Source organism: Sceloporus undulatus, chromosome 4, assembly GCF_019175285.1.
Source record: "Sceloporus undulatus isolate JIND9_A2432 ecotype Alabama chromosome 4, SceUnd_v1.1, whole genome shotgun sequence".
Classification (NCBI taxonomy): domain Eukaryota; kingdom Metazoa; phylum Chordata; class Lepidosauria; order Squamata; family Phrynosomatidae; genus Sceloporus; species Sceloporus undulatus.
This window is the reverse complement of record NC_056525.1, coordinates 72,764,398-72,785,663: the sequence shown is the minus strand read 5'-3', so window position 1 is coordinate 72,785,663 and position 21,266 is coordinate 72,764,398. Positions and strand designations below refer to the sequence as shown.

At 40.8% G+C, this 21,266-nt stretch overlaps 1 protein-coding gene across 1 annotated transcript in view; it reads right to left on the bottom strand.

The window, feature by feature from the left end:
• Positions 1-11,967, bottom strand: part of ARTN (artemin) — a 29,363-nt gene extending 17,396 nt beyond the window's left edge. Inside the window, exon 1 of the mRNA XM_042466245.1 lies at positions 11,909-11,967. The gene's annotated coding sequence lies outside the window, so the exon portion shown is untranslated. The remainder of the gene's footprint in view (positions 1-11,908) is intronic.
• Between the last annotated feature and the right edge of the window lie 9,299 nt (positions 11,968-21,266).

Genomic DNA, 21,266 nt, shown 5'->3' with positions numbered 1-21,266 from the left:
GATAGATAGATAGATAGATAGATAGATAGATAGATAGATAGATAGATAGATAGATGATAGATAGATAGACAGATGATAGATAGATACTGTATATACTCATGTATAAGTCTAAAAAATTAGTAAAAATTGATGCAAAAAAACTGAGTAGACTTATCCACAGGTCAATGTAAGTACTGTACTTTAATTCTTATAAAAAGGGAACCATCTCCTGGTGAAAGGCAAAAGTGTAATCTGTCCTGAAAGCACTGACCCTCCCCCCTGTTCTCTCATCCATCCAGCCTTTAGTGGGAACACAAACAGTTATGCCTGATGGAATTTTGTTAAGTTCTTTGGCATAATTTTCCTCTGCTGCATCCTATAGATCCTTTGTCACATGCACCTAAATTTTATCCTTGACTTATACATGGGTCATATCAAAATCCACCATTTTAGCCCCACAACCTGACCTCAACTTATACATCAGGTTGAATTATAGGGATTTAAAATTGTCATCATGCTTATAGTCCTGATTTATCTTATTTTCAGTTCCAGTTTACTATAACTGTATATAGTTATAGTATAATTTATTATTAAAGGTAAAGGTAGTCCCTTAACATGAATGTCTAGTCGTAACAAACTGTAAAGGGTGGTGCTCATCTCTGTTACTAAGTCAAAGAGCCAGTGTTGTCCAAGGACTACTCCGGTGGTCATGTGGCCAGCATGACTGTACCAAATGCTGTTACCTTCCCACTTAAGTGGTACCTACTGTATCTACTGTTGTTTTTGATCTGCTAGGTTGGTAGAAGCTGGGACTAGTTATGGAAGCTCCCCCCATCATGCAGAACATGGCCCATGAACTGCCAACCTTCTGATCTTTCGATCACCAGAACTGGTGTCTTAACCACTAAACCACCACATCTCATTTTACTATTATCCCATTTACTATTACTATACTATAATATGGCATATTGGTTTGAGTGTTGGACTGTGACTGGAGACTGGAGTTCAAATCCCTTGCTCAGCCATGGAAACCCACTGGGTGATCTTGGGCAAGTCATGCTCTCTCAGCCTCAGAGGAAGGCAGTGGCAGATCTTTCCAAGAAAACTTTAGCATAGGCTCACCTTAGGGTTTCCATAAGTTGAAAACAACTTGAAAGCGCACAACAACATCATAATCTGCCTTATGGATTCTACAAATGAAAGAGTAGGAAAAATGTTGTTGTGGTGTGCCATCAAGTCATATTTGATACAGAGACCTTAAGACAAACCTATCACAGGGTTTTCTTGGCAAGATTTGTTCAGAGGATTTTCAGTAACATTATAAATGTCTCCCTGCATCCAAGTTCTATCAGGGAGAAACTAACGAGGAATTGGGGAGTCTGGGTGTAAGAAAAAGGTCTTCAAGTGAGAAGGGTCAGGGGCAAAGATATGCCTCCATTTATTCCAAAATGTGAGAGAGTTACGAAGAAAGGGATTGACAATTGCTTTGAGCTTGTGTTTTGCAGTCTGACTGTGAAGAAAGAAAGCATCTATTGAATTTATTTGGCCAGTTTCTAGGTTAACCCATTTTGTGGAATCATCATCCTTGATTAGTTGTGCAATTTGGCTTAACTGGAAGGCATGAAGTTCAAAGTCTGGGACTGCTAGTCCACCATAGGTGGAGGCAGTGTGTCTGATGTGTTTAGAGAACCGAGGTCTTTTTTAAAAATTAAATATTAATAAGTTGATTGCTGACTGCCATTTGGTAAATTTGGAAGTGGAGGAGATTAACGGAATATTTTAAAACAGGAAAAACAAGCGGGGGAGCAAAAATAGTTTGACTAAAGCAATTAAGCCCATGATGGAAAGGTTTAGCATTTTCAATACTTTCAATTTTTGTGACATCTACTTAGTAAGTAGATTGTAATTTCTGGGTATAAGTTATTGAATGTCCTTAGTTATAATTATTCTTAGATAAGTAAAACCTGATGGGTGGATATGCAAGTTCACGAGGGATTACCAATGCTGCTGCTGTTGGTGTGATGTGCTTAAAGTCATCATGGTAGATTTAATGAAATTAATTTGGAAACCTGAAAATTCACCAAATACCTCTTTCAGTGAGGGAAATTATGGCATGGTACAGACTGCCCAAATGTGCCATGCTCCCAGTGATAATAGGGTTCAGGAGTGCACACCAGCCGCATGCTCCCGAATCCTAGTACGTGTGTGGGCCGCCATGATTGCACGGTCCCACCCACACGTCACACGTGTCGGTGACATCACAGCTGTGCAGCCTCCAAATGGCGCTGCGCAGCTGCGATATCACCGTGCCGTCCTACCCTAGTACGTCCTACCCTAGCAAACTGGAGCTGCTTCTAAGTGTTCCTTTTTTTGATGCACAGTGGTACTGTGCCATTTGGTTGCTGCGGTACACAGCAAAGAGACGTGGCTCCAGCCCGCCTTTTGCAGGTGGTGTGTACCAGGCCTATGTTTCCAGGTTGGTCAAAAAAATTAAGACGTCATCCACACAAAGAGCGGTCTTGTGATGTTGGCCATTAATACTGAGACCAGTTAGGCTGGTTTTGGATCTTATAAAATTTGCTATGGGTTCTATCATAAGGGCAAATAATTGTATGATTTTTTAAAAACAGCATTTCATTTACCCATTCTAAAGCTCTCGTTCTATTGTTTTTAAAGGTTAGTTTCTCGAACTTCCTCCCTTCATCTGTCTTTTGCAATATTAGGCTAAAGGTTTGCCCTAATTAAATGCAGGGAAATTTAAACCAAAGGCAAAAATGTGTGTGATTATGTTTAAGAGTAAAAGAGATTAGAAAAAAAATCAGTGTGTGGGATGAGTCTGACTTCTTGGGCACCCTTTTTTGTCATACTATAGTGTTCAAATTATTTGTTGTTTCTGTTCCACACACCTAGGAACACTAAGCTATTTATATTAACATCCTATACTGCACACTGTTTGTAGATGGAGATATGTGTAATTATTCCACAAAACAATGGTTTCCTGCCCTGAAACCATTAAATGAAGTGGGCTATAAATGAAATAAATGGAACAAATTCTGTGCAATCAGCCAGCTTGACCTTCTGAAGACAGAAGTGCCGCTGCTTCAAACAATGCCTCTCCTAGAGCCAAGTTATCTTTCAGTTGCAGGTGAAGTGGAGGATTGGAGTTGGCTGAGAGAGAAGAGGATGAAGAATGAAGGATTAGTATTGCAAAAGATTACATATGGCCTATCCCAACAGCTTCAAAAGCAACCTAGCTTCTCAAAGCATTGTAACAGAGACAAGGCGAGATTGGGGATGGGTGCAGAAGAATGTTTACCCTCCTTGGCAGAACAAAAATTCTAAGACTTTTGTAGAATAAATTCAGAGAAAATGGGTCAGTTTTCTAGACTGAGAGAGGACAATGTTGAATTAAATTATTAATCAACTTTTTATTGGCTCAAGGAATACATGTGCCAGGTCCTTTTCGATGAGGCTAGTGGTTCCATTCTAAGAATGCATAGGACTTCTTCCTATGTGCACAATTTCAACAACAATTTGAAATAACAGTCAAACCATTCCTTCTGTTTGTAGGGAAATAATATTTACTCAGCAAGAAATAGCTATGTTTTTCTTGCTGGTAAAAAGTGTTTCTTCTTCCAGACAGCATGTCAACTGCAGCAGCATGTAAGGTGTGGAATGTGGTTCTGGCATGCCAGAGGCACTTTTTGGGTTAGTGCTAAGTGATGTCACTGGTGACAAATACCACTCTTTTCTTTCCTCCCACATGCTATTTTTTTCACATGCAAACAATTTCCCCTTCAGTCTTGAAGGACATTGAGCACTTTCCACCATTATAGTCAAAACACCAACTGCAGCCATGTCCAAGGTTTGAGACCAAACCTAGTGTATTCCATCAAGACTAGGCCCTCCCCTACAACACTGCATCACTACCACCACCACCACTTTTGTCCTCATCCAACAACATGAGCAAGCTTGTATGTTCCTCTCCAATACTGAAACGTACATGGTGTGCATGGTTAACACGCACTGTTGTGAAAACTTTCTTCACAAGCTGGAAGACCTGTCCAAATGCAGAGTGGGAAAAGAAATATCAATGTGGAAAAAGAAAACATTAGCAAACAGTAAAGGATGCAAAAAAAGTATTTTGAGGGGTGCATTGCTGATAATATTAAGCTCAATGATTCAGAACTCTTTAAATACATCAGACGAAAGAAATTGTGTGGGTAGGCAGCTGGACTGTTGGGTGACAACTAAATAAAAGCATCCTCAAGGAGGGTAAGGAGATTACAAAGAAGCTGAATGAATTATTAGCATTTGTTTTCACTACAGAAGATATGAGGTTAGGGACCTGTATCTGAAAGGATATGGTCAGGAAGGATATCTGAGAACAGGTAAGTACAATAACATCCAAAATCCACAAAACTATGGCACCTTTATTGGGTCAGCCAAAATGCACAATATACATTTTGCAAGCATTCAAAGCGCCACTGGTTTCTTCATCAGGTAAAGGTGTTAAAAATCATACAAGAGGGGAAAAAATCTGACAATGTTAATCAGAAGCTTGCTTTTGTCAAGACATAGCTGTTCTCCATTCAGGTGGTATAGAGGGATTTTCATGCAGGCAGGCCTCTCTTCCTTCTAGTCATGTGGGTACTCCAGAAAATAAAACTTAAGTTTCATTAGCAAGACATATAGAGATGCTTGTCTTGGGATGTAAGTTGTAGATATTTTTAACAAGAGATGAAGTTCAATGTCTTACTCTCAAATTGAAAATAAATATATCAACACATCTAACTGGTATCTACCTGAGAATTCTTAAAAGAACATGAATGTTAAAGGTCTGTCTTCCAACAAAAATAAGAAACATGTCCCTAAAATCAACCTCTCCTAGAGCTAGTTGGGATTAGGTTTTAATATGTTGAGTTACTAGGGAGGATGGGGTAAGGTAAAACTGAGGAGATTTAGGTGGGTAAGAGATGATAACTAACCTGTTTCTACTGAATTGCAAAAACAAAAGTATTTACACAATCATTCTTTTAAAAGGCGAATAACAATCAACAAATGGAGAAATAAGATACATTGAGGAACAGACGATTTCATCAAAAGTGGATGTAGCTAACACTGAATTAATGAAAAGATTGATGATTTAAGGCTAAGACAAAAATAATAAGATATGAAGGTGCAAAGGGGAAGCAAAAGGCACACATCATACTGTATTTTGCTGTAAGAAGTATTGAAATTACGAGTATTCATTGGGTTTTGGATTTGGTTTGTATGACAACAATTAAGGGGGAGAAAAGTATGATTTATGTAGTAGAGGGGAAATATAGGTTACATGGAGAACGTTTGTACAGAAGAAAGAACACTATGGAAGTGAAAGAAGAGACTATATCAATGTTAAAACAACTGTGGAAATATGTACAATGTAAACTGATATAATAATTTTATTATGGTAAAATCATGTTTTTTATAAAGTGAATAAAATGACCAAGCATTGGAACTACTTCTCATGCCATACAGTTTAACTATGGTATTCACTACTGTTACCGAGTATGGATTTATATTAAATTTTGGGTGCCATGTGATCTGAAGCCATGACCCTTGACTGACTGCACAGCAAGCCGCCATTAACCTAAAGGCGAGCAAACCACGTAGACAGCAGCCTTGCAAAGGCATGGTCTCAAGATTTGAAATTTTCCAGAGGAAGTTTTGGGAGTTGCTAGACCAGATTTGCAGAGACCCATTCACGGAGGACAATAGCTATGGCTCCCTCCTTAATGAGTCAGTGATTAACTTAACGGCTCAACCATCAAGGTATCTGCTCTTCTGAAAGGTGTCAGACCGCTTGCATTGTACAACCATTGTGTAGATTTCAGCTTAGACAAAGATAAGCAATCAGAGCCTTTGTCCGCCAGGCTCCAATCGCCTGAGGATACGTTTAGCAGTATATAAGGACCCCACTTTTCGCCCTTCAGTGGGCTTGTCGAGCTTCCAGTTCCAAGCCTGAGTTCCTAGAGCATCTTGCTCTGCTGAAATCACTTGAGCAAAGCCAAGCTCACTGTCACTGGGCCTCTAAGTTAGCTTTGCCCGCCGGAACTCAGCTCCTAAGCCACCCCGGCCACTCTTTCCTTTCCCCTTTCCGCGGCTGCGATCCACCATCCATCCTACATCGCATCCGACTTCCTGGAGAAGACTTCTAAGGTAATATTCCCAATGCTGCCTCTCTCTTCCTTCCTTTACTCCTCGAACTCACCCCTCCCCTGCTATAGCATTGAATGTGTGTGTGTGATCCCTTTTGTTGTGTGACTTTAATAAATGTTCTTAGTTTAATTGCACCTCATTGGTATCCGAATCTCTGTCTCTTGGGGGTGGACTAGGCGACCTCTGGTATACACTAAGGGACAAGATCCTGTGTGCATTGTTAGGACACACCTCTCGTAAATTTGAGCTAATTAAAATTCCCCTAATTCGATCCTTCCTAATACTACCATAAGATATAGTGAAGGCTATTATTTATTTAGTTAAAATATTTCTTTATTGCCCTCCAGCCCACATGGATTCCTGAAGCAATAAACAAATAAAAACCAATTATAACAATGCAGAGATAAAAAAACGTTTTAAAAACACATTAAAATACTTAAAAAAAACTTCTAAAAGCAGTCTAGCAACATTGGTAGTTTTAAAAGGCATTTAGGCAAATTCATGGAGGATAAGGTTATCAGTGTTTACTAGTGTTGACAGCTATGTTTTGCCTCCAATATCAGAAAGAGTAAGCCTCTGAATAGCCATTGCTGGGTACCATGAATGTGGAGTAGCTATTGCTCTGATGTCCTACTTATAGGCTTCCCGGAGGGATCTGATTAGCTACCAAGGGAACAGAATGCTGGACTAGGTTAACCTTAGGTCAGATTCAGCAGAATCCTGCTTATATTCTAAAGAGAATTTTGATTATAGACTGTCATACGAATGCTGTCATTCCATCATGCTCAAGCAAGTGCTACTCCTTCAGTTGTTATCCTGCCCTGTGCTAAGATAACCCCCACATACACTGAGGTCAGATGGCCAAAGTTTCTGTTACAGAAACCTGATGACTGTAATACCTGTGTATTTCATAGAATCATAGATTTGGAAGAGACTACAAGGCCCATCTAGTCTAACCATCTACCATGCATGAATAAACAACTAAAGCACTCCTGAAAGCTGCCCATCCAACCTCTGTTTAATGACCTCCAGAGATGGAGAGTCCACTACCCTCCATGGCAATCTGTTCCACTGTCAAAACTCTTATACAGCAAAGGATGAAAAGTGCAAACTCTTTATGTACTATGATAATTTTAAAAAGGATATCAATATGCAATATGCAATTTACATGAGCAGAGTTGCCTGCTTTCTTATTATGTGTGAATATGCAGAGGAACTATCACAAGGCTCTTTGCCACTGGCTCTCACACCTCTCTTCTTTAAGTAGAATATTATATAATAAAAATGTATGGCAGACAACCCATAGGCTGGATGCCTGTGGGGCATTATGTTAGGATAAAAATAGCTGTGCAAAGTGTTCTACTTTCTCACAGGTTATGTAAATACTGTCCCTAGTGCAGCCAATCATTTGTGAGTAGTCCAGTCTCTATTCTGAATTGAGGCTGGGGAGTTAACTGAGCATTGCACAACAGGTGAGGTCATGGCCATGGGACATGTTGCACAACTGGTTCCTCAACTATGGCATCCAGCATAAGTGTGGTGGTATAGCTTTATGTAGTACCCAAACTATATAGGTTCCGGGCTCCAGGATCTTTCTGTACTTTATAAAGAGATGCTACAACCATTGCTCTCCCCGCCATGGCACTAGCTTTCCATGGTGGTGGGATTGCATGCTTCTGTAAGGAAAGAGGCTATGCTGCTGGTAGGGCCTCCCATATCAGACAGGCTTTTGCTGAGGAGCTGGACTAAATGTGCCAAACAGCAACTGGGTAGCAGCAGTAATGTGGGTGATACTGGTGTAGGATCTCTCACAGACAACAACAGTGGCACCATAGCTAACACTAATTTGTGTTGAGCAGAAGACACAGTAAACCCTTTTTGAATTTCTTTTACCCTGAAAATCCAAAATCCAAAATGAAACAAGAGATAGTTGTACAAGTTGACACTCCCAGCTACTGGAGTACAGTAAAGGACAACTACAAGTAGTGCTGTGATTAATGGCACAACTGGAATCAATCTGAAAGGACTTTCAGCTGTTGACATGCTCAGAGTTGAAAGGAAAATATTAAGCTGTGCAACACATATAGGAACATGGAATGTGAGAAGCATGACTCAGGGGAAACTATCTATCTATCTATCTATCTATCTATCTATCTATCTATCTATCTATCTATCATCTATCTACTGTATAAACACTGAAATACTCAGGGTGAGAAAGCCAAAGTGGACAGAAATGGAACATTTTCAATCAGATAATTACACAGTGTTTCACTCAGGAAATGAAAGTCTAAGAAGAAATGAAGTGGCATTAATAGGGAGGACACATCCAGCAAAAGCAGTCAAAGGATATAATGCCAAGTCTGACAGAATAATATCAATAGGACTTCATCAATATACAGAGGCAGAAGAGGAAGAAATTGAACAATTCTACACTGGAGTCCAGGAGGAAACTGATCGCACCCCAAAACGGGACATGTTGGTAATCACTATAAGTCGCTTTGATTGTTTTAACAAAAAGTGGGGTACAAATAAAAGTTTTATTGTTTATTTATTTATTATTAGGTGATTGGAAAACACAGGCAGGAAACAGTGCAGAATTAAATATTTATTAGGATAAATAAAAGAAGCAAGAGAGTGACAGATTAAATTTTGTCAAGCCAAGAGTTTGTCCACTGAAGTCATTATAATGAAACATTATTGTATTATTGTATTGTATGGATATTTTTAGTGTAAGCTGCTTCGATCATTGGAGGAGTGGGATATTATTATTATTATTATTATTATTATTATTATTATTATTATTATTATTTTCTTCAGGCAACCAAAGAAGCAGCTGTGTACATGGATATTACCTGATGGCCAATATAGAAATCAGATAGACTACATAACTGGAAGCAGAAGAAGCTCCATTCTCTCTGCAAAAAACAGGAGCACAATGTGAGACCATGAACTGCTAATATAAAAAAAAGAGTAAAACTGAAGAACACTAAATCAAACATTGTTACAAAACACAAGCTGAAGAACATCCCTTTAGAATGTAAAGATAATGTAAAAATAGATTCACATGATTAAGCTTAATTGACTGCAGAAGAACTCTGGACTGAAACTAGGGACATTTTGAGAGAAGAACACAAAAAGACAGTATCTCTAGCCAAAAAGAAAGAAAAGCCTCACTGGATGACAGATGAAGTTCTTTAAGCAGTTAATGTTAGATGAGAAGCAAAAGTAAAAGGGAGCAGAAATAGGATCAGAACCTTGCACACAACTGTTCAAAGACATGAGCTGCAAAGAGAACTACTATAACAATCCGTGCAGATAAATAGAAGACCACAACAAAAATGGTTGAACAAGAAACCTCTTCCACCAGACCATAGAATTCAGAATGGGTATACTCTTTGACCAGTAGGAGAACACACAGAATGATCAAGAATAAATAAAAGGATGATGGAAACAATACACTGAACAACTATATAAAAGATATACTTACAGTTGAACATTAAGAAATCAAAAATAACAGCCAGAGATGATTTAGATAACCTTAAAGGAGATAAAGGAGATTGAAATAGTTCAAGATTTTCCAAACTTTGCCTCAGTCTTTTATCAGAATGGAAACTGCAGTCAAGAAATCAAAAGAAGACTAAGACTTGGAAGGGCAGCTATGAAGGAACTAGACAAGCTCCTGAAATGTCAAGACAGATAATTGAATACTAAAGTTAATATTGTCCAACCCATTGTATTTCCCATTTCTATGTATGGTTGTGAAAGTGAAGAAAGCTGACAGGAAGAAAATCAACTCATTTGAAATGTGCTGGAGAAGAGTTCTATGAATACTGCAGATTACTAAAAAGACAAATAAGTGAGTCCTAGAGCAAATCAAGCCTGAATTCTCCCTAGAAACCAGTTTAGATTGTCATACTTTGGACCTATCATGATAAGATAGGACTCACTAGAAAAGACAATAATGATTGGTAAGGTAGAAGGCAGTAGGAAAAGAGGAAGACTGCATTGCAGATGGATAGACTCAATCAAGGAAGCCACAGCCCTGAGTCTGCAAGACCTGAGTTAATGATAGACTTGGAGGTCTCTCATTCATATGGTGGCCATAAGTTGAAACAGACTTGCTTGCAGTTAAGAATAGCACCAAACAATCATTGGAGCTGCTAAAGGACATTTTCTTGGACATTTTAATTAATAGTCTCTGTGTGAAATTTCTATGGCTTGTTATTTAATGTAAACAAACAAAACTGGGGAATTTCCCTGCTTACAGAAGTTATTTTTGCCTGCAGCAAAGCTGCTTTATCCTATCTCTCCAATGAAACCAATGGCTGGCATCCTGTTAGTGACTTTTTCCTTTTGGATGGGGCATAGAGATTTTCTTGCCCTTGCTCTCCATTCAAAAATTTCCCAGGCCTGTCAACTGTTAATCCCTAGGAGAGGTTGCTGCTCTCCTTCTTACCAGAAGGAAGGGAAGGAGGAAAGGTGATTCCGACCATGAAGATTCAGTTGCTCTGAGTTCTTTGGGAAAGGAAAGGACAGATTCATTTAATTTGACACCATACCTGCATTTTTCTCCCCCCTCCTAACCAAGGAGTTTATCACACATGGGGACAATCAGGGATTTAAAAGGTCATTTTCCCAGGAAAGTTGCATGATCACAGTGAAGATTTTCACACAAAGCTGCAATTAAAGAAGACTTATCCCGTGATTGACCAGGGAATAACCAGCAACAAATCATTCATGAGATTTCCCCGTGAATGATTTGTTGCTGGTTATTCCCTGGTTATTCCTGAGATAAGTCATCTTTAATTGTGACATCAGGTGAAAATCTTCACCACGATCACATCACTGTTTAAACCCTCTATTTTCCTTGTGTGATAAAGTCCCAAACTGAGACCAGCTGTGCCTCTGTGGTCTGAATTGCCTTTCCCCTCCCTTCTTTCCCCATTGCTAAGCAACAGCAGCTGGGGTCCCCTCCTGCAGAGCAGTGGGAGGACGCAGAAATGGGCATACAGAGTTATCTGCACATGTAGAATCTTGGTCTGTGATGGAGAGCTTGTTTAAAATTAAAGTTGTGCCAACATCCTTATGTGGAAATGGGGACGCAATTGCAATGACAGAGCTGTCCCACTGCAATTCCCCCAGCCTATGTGTGACTTTTGGGTTGAAGGGCTGTCCAACTGCAGTGTGGCTGGGCAAATATTGTTGGGTAAGGAGTTACTGATACCAGATGTTACACAAGCATTCAGTCACTAATACCTTCAGACCCAAAACTTTGCACTGGGAGCTTTAACTCATCTACTATGCTGCTAGCTTTTCCACTTTGTTGTGTGACCTCAAGTTGTTTCTGACTGATGGCAACTATAAGGTGACCCTATCATGGGGTTTCCTAGGGCTGAGAATGTGTGACTTGCCCAAGGGGTTCCCATAGCCGAGTGCAGAATCAAACCCTGGTCTCCAGAGTCATAGTCCAATGCTCAAAGCACTACACCATGCTGGCTCACTAGTTTAGTTTCATTTACTCTCACTTCAAATACTGTACGCTATTAGGGGACCATTAATTCTTCAGTTCATGTCCACTGCTGATTTGGATGGCAACTACAGGGAAACTGTGTCTTTTGAAATTCTGTTTATGTGGTGAACGTGGAGATGACAAAGGCCTCAAAAGAAAACAGGTGCAGTGACTAAGTGATGTCGTTGTGAATGAGAAAGTCTCCAGTCTGAATCTTACCTTTGCCACAAACTCACATAATGGGCTTAAGCCACTCTCCCTCAGACTCTCCATCTGCAATTTTGAAAGTATTAATATTGACTTCTTTTTTAGGATTGATATAAAGATGACAATTAGATTAATCATGTAGAATAAATACTTTGAACACCTGAAAGAGGTATGCAAGTGTTAAACATCATTATATGTTGTATTATACATGCCAATGTTTTAATTAATTATTAACTATTAATTAACACTTTGATTAGAAAACACTTGGCCAAAACCTTGTGTTCTCCTCCCATTCCTAAGTGCCAACTGCTAAAATTTTGTAAAAATTTATGAATTTTTAGCAATAAACAATTATTTCATTGTTTTTGTGCAACACTGTTTCTGGAACCAGGATCTTGGTTTATTATTTCCAATGGTATAAACAATGGTCTAAACAAATAAAACCAATAATCGCCTTTCAAAAGGTCCATAAAATAAACAAAAGCTTAAGCAGACAAGTTTCAGGTGAATTTCTGAGAAATATCCTGTGAGATTTTGTCACAACAGCCATGTTCCTACGCATCTGGGATGGCATAAGGCACAAATATTGTATTAAGCACATTAGTCACAGAATCATAGAATTGTTGGGCATGTCTACATGGGCCAAGTGAACTGGTTTGCTCAGTCCTCGCTGCAACTAGTCTTCATGATGTGGGGCCAAAGCCTTGATTCAGCTGTGAACTGTCTTTATGATGCGAGGCCAATTCCACATCGAATCCAGCCCATCCCTGCCTTTAATCACATTGGAAAGACTACAGACATTACTCTATTACACTGTTACAGCACTATTATTCCACTTTTACCACTATTGCTGCCTCCTGTGGAATCCTGGTATTTGTAGTTTAGGGAGGGACATTTAGCATTCTCAGCCAGAAAGGTCTTAGGCCTCACTAAACTACAAACCCAGAATACTACAGGAGGCAGCCAGAGTAGTAAATGTGGAATTATAGCACTAGAACAGTGTAGTTGAGTGAAAGCTAATAGGAGAGCAGCAATTAAGGAATCTTCAGATGCATTTATATCCTCCCCTTCTGCTTCGGTCACAACATTTATGTCCAAAGGAGGGTGACTAAAATGGTGAAGGGTCTTGAAACCATGCCCTATGAGGAATGCCTTAGGGAGTTGGGGATGTTTAGCCTGGAGAAGAGAAGGTTAAGAGGTGATATGATAGCCCTGTTTAAATACTTGAAGGGATGTCAAGAAGGAACTTCCTGACAGTAAGAGCTGTTCGACAGTGGAACAAACTCCCTTGGAGAATGGCAGAATCTTCCTCCTTGGAGATCTTTAAACAGAGGCTGGATGGCCATCTGTCGGGGATGGGAGGAAGGAGAAATGTCAGGAAGAAACTTTTTCTGAAACATGTCCACATAGCCTGAAAAACCCACAAAAAACTATGGATGCTGGCCATGAAAGCCTTCGACTTTACATATGTCGGGGATGCTTTGACTGAGACTTCCTGCATGGCAGGGGGTTGGACTGGATGGCCTTTGTGGTCTCTTCCAACTCTATGATTCTGTGATTATTTTCAAAAATCAGAAGTGCAGATCAATTGTTGCTTTTGCTGAGAGAGAGAGAGAGAGATTGAGAGAGAAAGATCCTTTCCATTAACTCAGAATTTTTGTGTTGGAAGTGTGCAATGTTTTCCTAGCACCCTAGTGACAACATCCAAAGCCTTGCTAGTCTGCTGCAGCAAAAATAGTAAAGCTCACTATCAGCTTTAAGACCAACAGATATATTGTGGCATAAGCATCTGAAAAAGTGGGCTCTGGTCCACCAAACCTTATGCCATTATGCATATGATAATGTGCTTTCTTTAATCCACAATGTGTTGTTGCACAGAAAAACTGACTTTTCTCACAATATTCATTGCTGTTGCCATTGATATTTAGAGCAGGGACGTAGCCAGGGGGGGGAATCTTGGGGTCCGGACCCCCCCTTCCATTAGAAAAATGAATGGTGTGTGCTGCTGCGCCGCTGCACCCAAGCACCATTATAATGGTGGCACTTAGTCTGGAACCCCCCCCCCCTTCCTAAAATCCTGGCTACGTCTCTGTTTAGAGGCTGGTAATACCAGTGTTAAATTCACTATTGAAGAAAGCATTTTGTGTGAATGATGACAAGCAAGGTAACTGACTTCAACTGTCATTTCATGATCTTAAAATACAGATCAAATGAGAAATAGAAAGAGGTAGATTTTCCTGATACAGCCTCCTCTATTACATATTTACAAAGTGTTTTAATTTTTGTTATTATCTCCCTAGCTTTTCTTTTTCCCTTCATCCTTCCCCATTTTTAAATATGTGGGGATCCTGCAAATTAAGATATGCTATCACAAATTGTTTAGTATGTGACTTATTAGAATTGAATAATGTGAAGGACATAGATGGTGGGTAGGAATCCATGGGAAATGGAGGCTCATTAAAATAGCCATTGGGATCATACAGGGCAGAGGGAGGAATAGAGGGAGGTAACAATTACAATATCTTGGAAGAGGTGTGTGCAACAGGGTGCCTAATGCCCCTAATTGTCTCCCAGGTCAAATGGTGTGGTTAGCCTTGAGTTGAAAATGCTGCTGTTGAATACCATGTCAGTGAATGAAAAACCAGTCCCATTCAGGGTTTGATTCTGGATGAGTATGCTGACCTGGCCTGCATCACAGAGACCTGAGTGGTTGAGATTGGGGGAGTTAATCCCTTTTAGCTCTGCCTGCTGTGTTTTCTGTGCAGCAGCAGGCATTGCATGGTCTATAGTGGTTCCGTCCCCTTGATCAGTTGCCCTATCCCTCAGTCTGCAGAATTTTAGAAATGGATAGCTAGGATAGAATATACCAATCAGTTGTGTTGGTACACTGCCCACCTTGCTGCTCAACAGTCTCCCCTCCTGAACTAGCTGGGGTGGTCTCTGGGTTGGTGTTGGAGTTTCCATGGCTGGTAGTGTTGGGGGCCTTCAACATCCATTCTGAGACTGCACTGTTGGGAATGGCTCAGAACTTTACAGCCTCCATGACAACCATGGATATGTCCCAAGCAGTATCTGGCCCTTTTCTTGCTTGTGGGCACACTGTGGAACTTGTTTTTGTGCTAGATATGGTTGTGATTATCTTAGTGTGGAGGAACTTTCTGTGATTTCATTGTCAGGGACAGATCATTACCTGGCCAAGTTTAGAATTACTAGGACTCGTAACTCTGCAGCAGTGAAGAACTGATTATGATGGTCTGCCCAGAAGACTGATGTATCTGGATGGATTCTTGATGGCTCTTGGGGCCATTTCTTTCACTATGGTAGACAATTCTGTTGAAGCTTTGGCTGATCTCTGGAATGCAGAAATGGCCAGGGCAGTGGACACAATCACAATCACTCCTGAGTGTCCGTTCTTATGGAGTAGAGCCAAACCAGCCCCATGGTTTTCCAGGTTAGCAATGATGTACCAAGTGAGGCAGAGACTAGAGTGATATTGGCAGAAGATTGGAATCGAGTCTGACCAAACACAGGTTATAGCCTATTTGAAGGCCTACTCCATGGCAGTGTGGTCAGCAAAGAAATTATTTTTTTACTACCAACATCCACAAGATGCCATCCAGCAGAGTTGTTCTAAATGGTCAGAGGCCTATTACACACTGGTGCTGAAATAGAAAATGCAGACTACTCAACAACTCACTGTGAAAAATTTACATGGCACTTAGCAGATAGAGTCACTCAGATCTGCTCTGACTTGGATGCTGTAGTTGATACACTTCCATTTGATGTAACCTTTGCTCCTGCTTGCCCAGTATTATGGAATACTTTTCAATTTGTGCAGCCTGAAGATGTGGACAGGATCTTTGGAGAGGTGAGAGCCACCATGTGTGTGCTAGATCCTTGCACTTCCAGGTTTATTAAATGGGTCAGAGGGGGACTGACTGAGTAGGTGAAGTGAGTAGTAAATGCTGCCTTACAAGGCAGTGATCCAACTTACCTAAAGGGGAAAACTGTGAAGCCTCTGTTAGAAAAGCCATCCCTGAATCCCACTATTATGGATAATTATTGGCCAGTGGCCAATATACCATTTTGGGGCAAGGTGTTGGAGTGTGTGGTGGCCTCTCAGCTGCAGGAGTTTCTGGATAAAATGGATTATCTATATCCATTTCAATCTAGTTTCAGGCCTGGCTATGGGCAGAGACACTTTTGGTCATATTGGTGGATGACCTATGTAGGGAACTTGACAGGAGGAGTTTCTCCCTGTTGGTTCTGCTGGACTTCTCAGTGGCTTTCAATATCACCAACCAGGGTATCTTTCTGGTCTTCCTCTCTGGGATGGGACTTGAAGGTACTGTTTACAGTGGCTCCATCCCTTCCTGGAAGGACAAATCCAGATGGTGGTGCTGGGGGACTCTTGTTTTGATTCCCTTGCCATTGGCTTGTGAGGTCCCTCAATTTCATCCCCATGCTATTTAACATATACATGAAACCTCTGGGAAAGGTTGTCCAGAGTTTTGGAGTGCGGTGCCATCAACACGCAGATGACTCCAAACTCTACTACTCCTTTCCATCCAATCAAATCAGGCTGTCTTGGTCCTAAACCAGTGTCTGTCAGCTGTAATGGACTGGATGAGAGCAAATAAATCAAAGCTTAATCAAGACAAGACAGAGGTGTTCCTGGTCAGTCAAAAGGCAGATTAGGGAATAGGTATTCAGCCTGTGTTAGATGGAGTTACACTCTTCCTGAAGACACTGGTTCAAAGCTTGGGGGGTACTCCTGGACTCAGCTTTGACCCTGGATTCCGCAGTAACTAGGAGTGCTTTTGCACTGTTAAAGCTTTTGTGCCAGCTGTGCCCATTCCTTGAGATGCAGGATCTGGCCACAATACTACATGCCTCAGTTACATCCCGCTTGGGATTACTGTAACACACTCTACTTGGGACTGCCTTTGAAGAGGGTTCAGAAACTTTGGCTAGTCCCAAAAGCTGCAGCTAGCCTATTAACAGGGACAGTTTTCATACTACACCCCTGTTGAAAAAACTCCACTGGCTGCCACTTCGTTTCCAGGAAAAATTCAAAGTGCAGGTTATGCTCTATAAAACTCTATACAGCTCAGGTCTAGCTTGGCAGATCGTAACTCATCTGTAGTGGAAATGATAGTAGGAACTGGCCCAGGCTCTGGGATCATCAGGAGAAGCCCTTCTCTCAGTCCCACCACCATCACAAGCATGGTTGATGGAGATATGAGGGAGGGCCTTGCAGTAGTGTAGACTCTGGAACTCCCTTCTCAGAATGGCTGATGCATCATAACTTCTGTAGCTGTAAAGGGAAGGAGGAAGATTCTTCTATTGAGAATACCCTAAAAACATTTTTTAACAAACCTTTAAAACAAATCTATAAATGCTTTCCCGTTGTATTCTGTTTTTCTTTGGGAGCTTTGTGAATGTTGGTCTTTCCAAAACTCAGCAACTTGTCTACTTCTTTTCACTGTTGCAAAGTTATCTTTCAGGGAGCAAACAGTAACAGAGCTCCCACTGCCATCACTACACCTTCATAGTAAGGTGTCTATTGCACCATGAAGGATTTGCATGAATGTTGTGCTGTTCATGGCATGCAGTTGTGGCATGCCTTGACTATTCTTATGAATAAACACATAAAGTTTGATAACGATCTCTAAACATTATTCACATCCATCCCACCTGTTTCACAACATTCAGCATTCTTCACACATATCTGTCCTCTCGTCTCAAAGGTGCCAGTCTCAAAGGTGTTAAAAGATCCTTTGGCATACTGTCCTCTCTTCTGTTGCTGTACTCAGCTCCTGTCATTCACAGGAGATTTTCCCTAAAATTTTCCTGTCCTCAAATTTACATCTGATGCCTGCTGGATTTACATCTATTGCCTACTCCAATGCAAATAGTCTGTCAAGAAGTATTCTGCTTAAACAAAGCCTGTGTCCCCTTGAGACCATGAATTAAATGATAAGGTTTTTCAAAGATGTAGATGTCTTAATCTGTTGCAACAAAATCAAGACTAAATCTTAAAATAATAAAAATGTAGTAAAAAGGTAAAATCAGTCCCTTGACATGAATGTCTAGTCATAACCAACTATAGAGGATGGTGCTCATCTCCATTACTAAGCCAAATAGCCAGCATTGTCTGAAGATGACTCTGGTGGTCATGTGGCCAGCATGACTGCACTGAATGCTGTTACCTTTCCACTGAAGTGGTACCTATTTATCTACTTGGATTTGTATGCTTTTGGCAGAAGCTTTTCTCAGGCCTCGAACTGCCGATCTTCCGATTGTCAGAACTGCCATCATACTGTACGACATAAACTTGAACAGTTTTTGCAAGCTAGAGTCTATTGCACTGTCTTGGAATCTGTCTGGCTTGCTACTCCTATTGAGAAATCAAATCATGTGAGAACATTAAGAAGCTACAAATCTGATTATTTCTCCCTTAGCCTAGTATTGCTCCAATGTCAGGAATAGTCAATAATAATAATAATAATAATAGGTTTTATTTATATACCGCCCAATCACTGGGAATCCGAGCGGTTTACAATAGAAGGGATAACAGACAATTCCCTGCCCACAGGCTTACAATCTAAAAGACACGACACAAAAGGAGAAGGGAATGGTGAGGGGGGGAGGGAATCAGGTCCAGCATTCTTCTCTCCCTCTGAGGCCTGGACCAAGGCAGATGGACCGGAGGGAGGGCTCTTCTTCTTCAGGCTAGATCTGCCTGATGGCTCCCTCTGAGGCCGAGATGACAGTTGAAGAGGGAGGGGCCTCTTCCTCCAGGCAGTCCCGATGTTGCTGGGTCTGCCTGATGGCTCCCTCTGAGGCCGAGATGACAGTTGAAGAGGGAGGGGCCTCTTCCTTCAGGCAGTCCAAGATGTTGCTGGGTCTGCCTGATGGCTCCCTCTGAGGCCAAGATGACAGTTGAAGAGGGAGGGGCCTCTTCCTTCAGGCAGTCCTTGATGTTGCTGGGTCTGCCTGATGGCTCCCTCTGAGGCCAAGATGACAGTTGAATGAAGTCAATGGCTTCCATGTGAAGTGAACCTACTTTAGATTTTATTGCAGGCTTTAAAGGAGCTATGCAAGATGCTAAACCTCTTTCAGGGATAGAGTTCAGCCCCTCAGATGGCTCCTTTAAGTCTGGAATAAAACCTAGAGCATAACCACCAACCAGCCCTGCAGTGGTTTTAAAATGAGCAGCAAGAATTCAAGCTGGTTTATAGCTAGCATGTTAGTTCCATCTGCACTTTGAGTCTTTGTTTGCTGCTTTGGGCTGTTTGAATCTTGGTTATGTTGTTCTTACTTTATCAATGGAATGAAAAGCTATTTGTCAACTGAATGAAGTCAGTTCTAGTATTGGTTGTCTGTGTCTGCTTGAATTGGCCTTGCAGATTTCCCAGAATTTAACAACAAAAAGCTGCTGCACGTAATGCAGTCAACTGAAGTAAACAAAGAATTGGGCACTGTCTCCCTCCTGCCTCCACATATTAACTATTATAAGGGTGGGAATCATGTTACCCACGGGCCACAGGAAATCTCTAGGGGTTATTCTGCAGCTTCCCAGCTTTGCTTAAACCCACTCAGACGTCTCAAACTCACTTTTTTTATTATTATTATTTTGGGAGAATTTTATACTCCAAAATCAGTTCATCATATTCAAAACCTCCCAGTCACTCACAGACAAATGTCCCACACACTCAATTCCCATACTGTTGTCAGAACTGGAAGTGAAATCTGGTTGCTATTTTTGGTCACAAAATGGCACAGTATGGCCCATCACAGGATGACAGGAACAAAAAAGAAGCCTTTGGATTGTACCCAATCCTGAACTAATCTATAGGTCAAATTTACCTAGGCTCACACAGTAGTATGCTTATAATTCCACCTATTATGAGAAGGTTGTGTATGCAAGGTTTTACTTTTGACTATGACTACTTTTTCAATAACAAAATTCCACTGTGGGATTGTGGTTCCTCTCATTAGTCATGTCATGGGCAACATCCACCGATAGGCTTGTGACTGTTGTGCAACCATATGACAAACATTGGGGCAGAATCACCACTAGCATTCAGGGACACAACTCTAGGAAAAGGAAAGTTTCTACTTCGGAATGTTTGGAACTTCTGTAAATTTTAGGGAGTCAGTGATAGATTCTAGGATACACTCTTAGTTGATCTTAGGAGACAGAGAGGGCTTTTCACTCTTTCATCCACAATGTACTGAATGTACATCCAGCAATCCTTCCATCCGTGGAAAAGACAGATGAAGCTTTTTCTAACATAGATGGAAAAGGTTAACTTGCTCAATGCATGCAAGAAAGGCTGCTTTTTGTTTTGTTTTGGTTTTTTTTGCTAGAGAAGCAGGAGTAAATGAGCTAGCTTTTAAAAATACGGCAACCATACAGGATTGTACAAGGACTGCAAAGAACTCTCCATGGTTGCATGTTGCAACCATGGGATAGTTCTTTGTAATCCTTGTACTGGTTGCAGCTCTAATAATATTGGCATCAAGGAATTGCTAAGAAGCTTTCAAGGAACTGTAGGATTCTAAAAACACAACCACCACCACCACCCCAGTTCTAATTTTTAAAATAAATATAATTACATTGTATTCCCAGGATGCTGAAGGCAGTTAATATTAAGGGGGGAAAGGAATAATATGAAAGGAATTGTACTTTCATGCTGCTAGCCTAACTTTTTTTAAACTAAGAGCATAAAAAGAGCTACATTGGATCAGATCAAAGACCTGTTTGGCGCCACATTCTCTCACACAAAGACCAACTAGTTGCTCATGGGAAGCTCTGCACCATCTTGTGTTCCCAAGTAACTGATACATAGAGGTATATTATCTCTCATACTAGAGATGACCTGTAGCCATCCTCACAGTAGCCATTGATGATCCCTGTCTTTCAGAGGAGCTTATTCCATGTCAGTAAAAGACAGGACATATTGCTTCTGAGCAGCAACATCTCCTTGCAGTCTACTGGGAAAATGAGACTGGTTTGCCTTCATTCCATTCCTTCAGGAAATACATACATGCGTTGTTGCATGAAGAGATACAAATAAGCAGAACAAAATTACAGTAGATTTTATGAAAGGTTTTATCTTGTTTTGCACTGTGAGCACATCCACATAGCCTCTGCTCATGTTGCCAGTACAGATGCCTTTTCCAAAAGTATGTTCCTACAACACTAATGAGAAGTCTACTATATACCTACTGGACAGCCCCTGCTGATCTACATAGGCATCCCTGTCAATTGCATCACCAAAGATGATACTGTATGCTCTGATCAGGAGCATAGAAGCTGTGGTAACTGAATGGATTTCAGAAGAAAACAGGATCTCCCCCA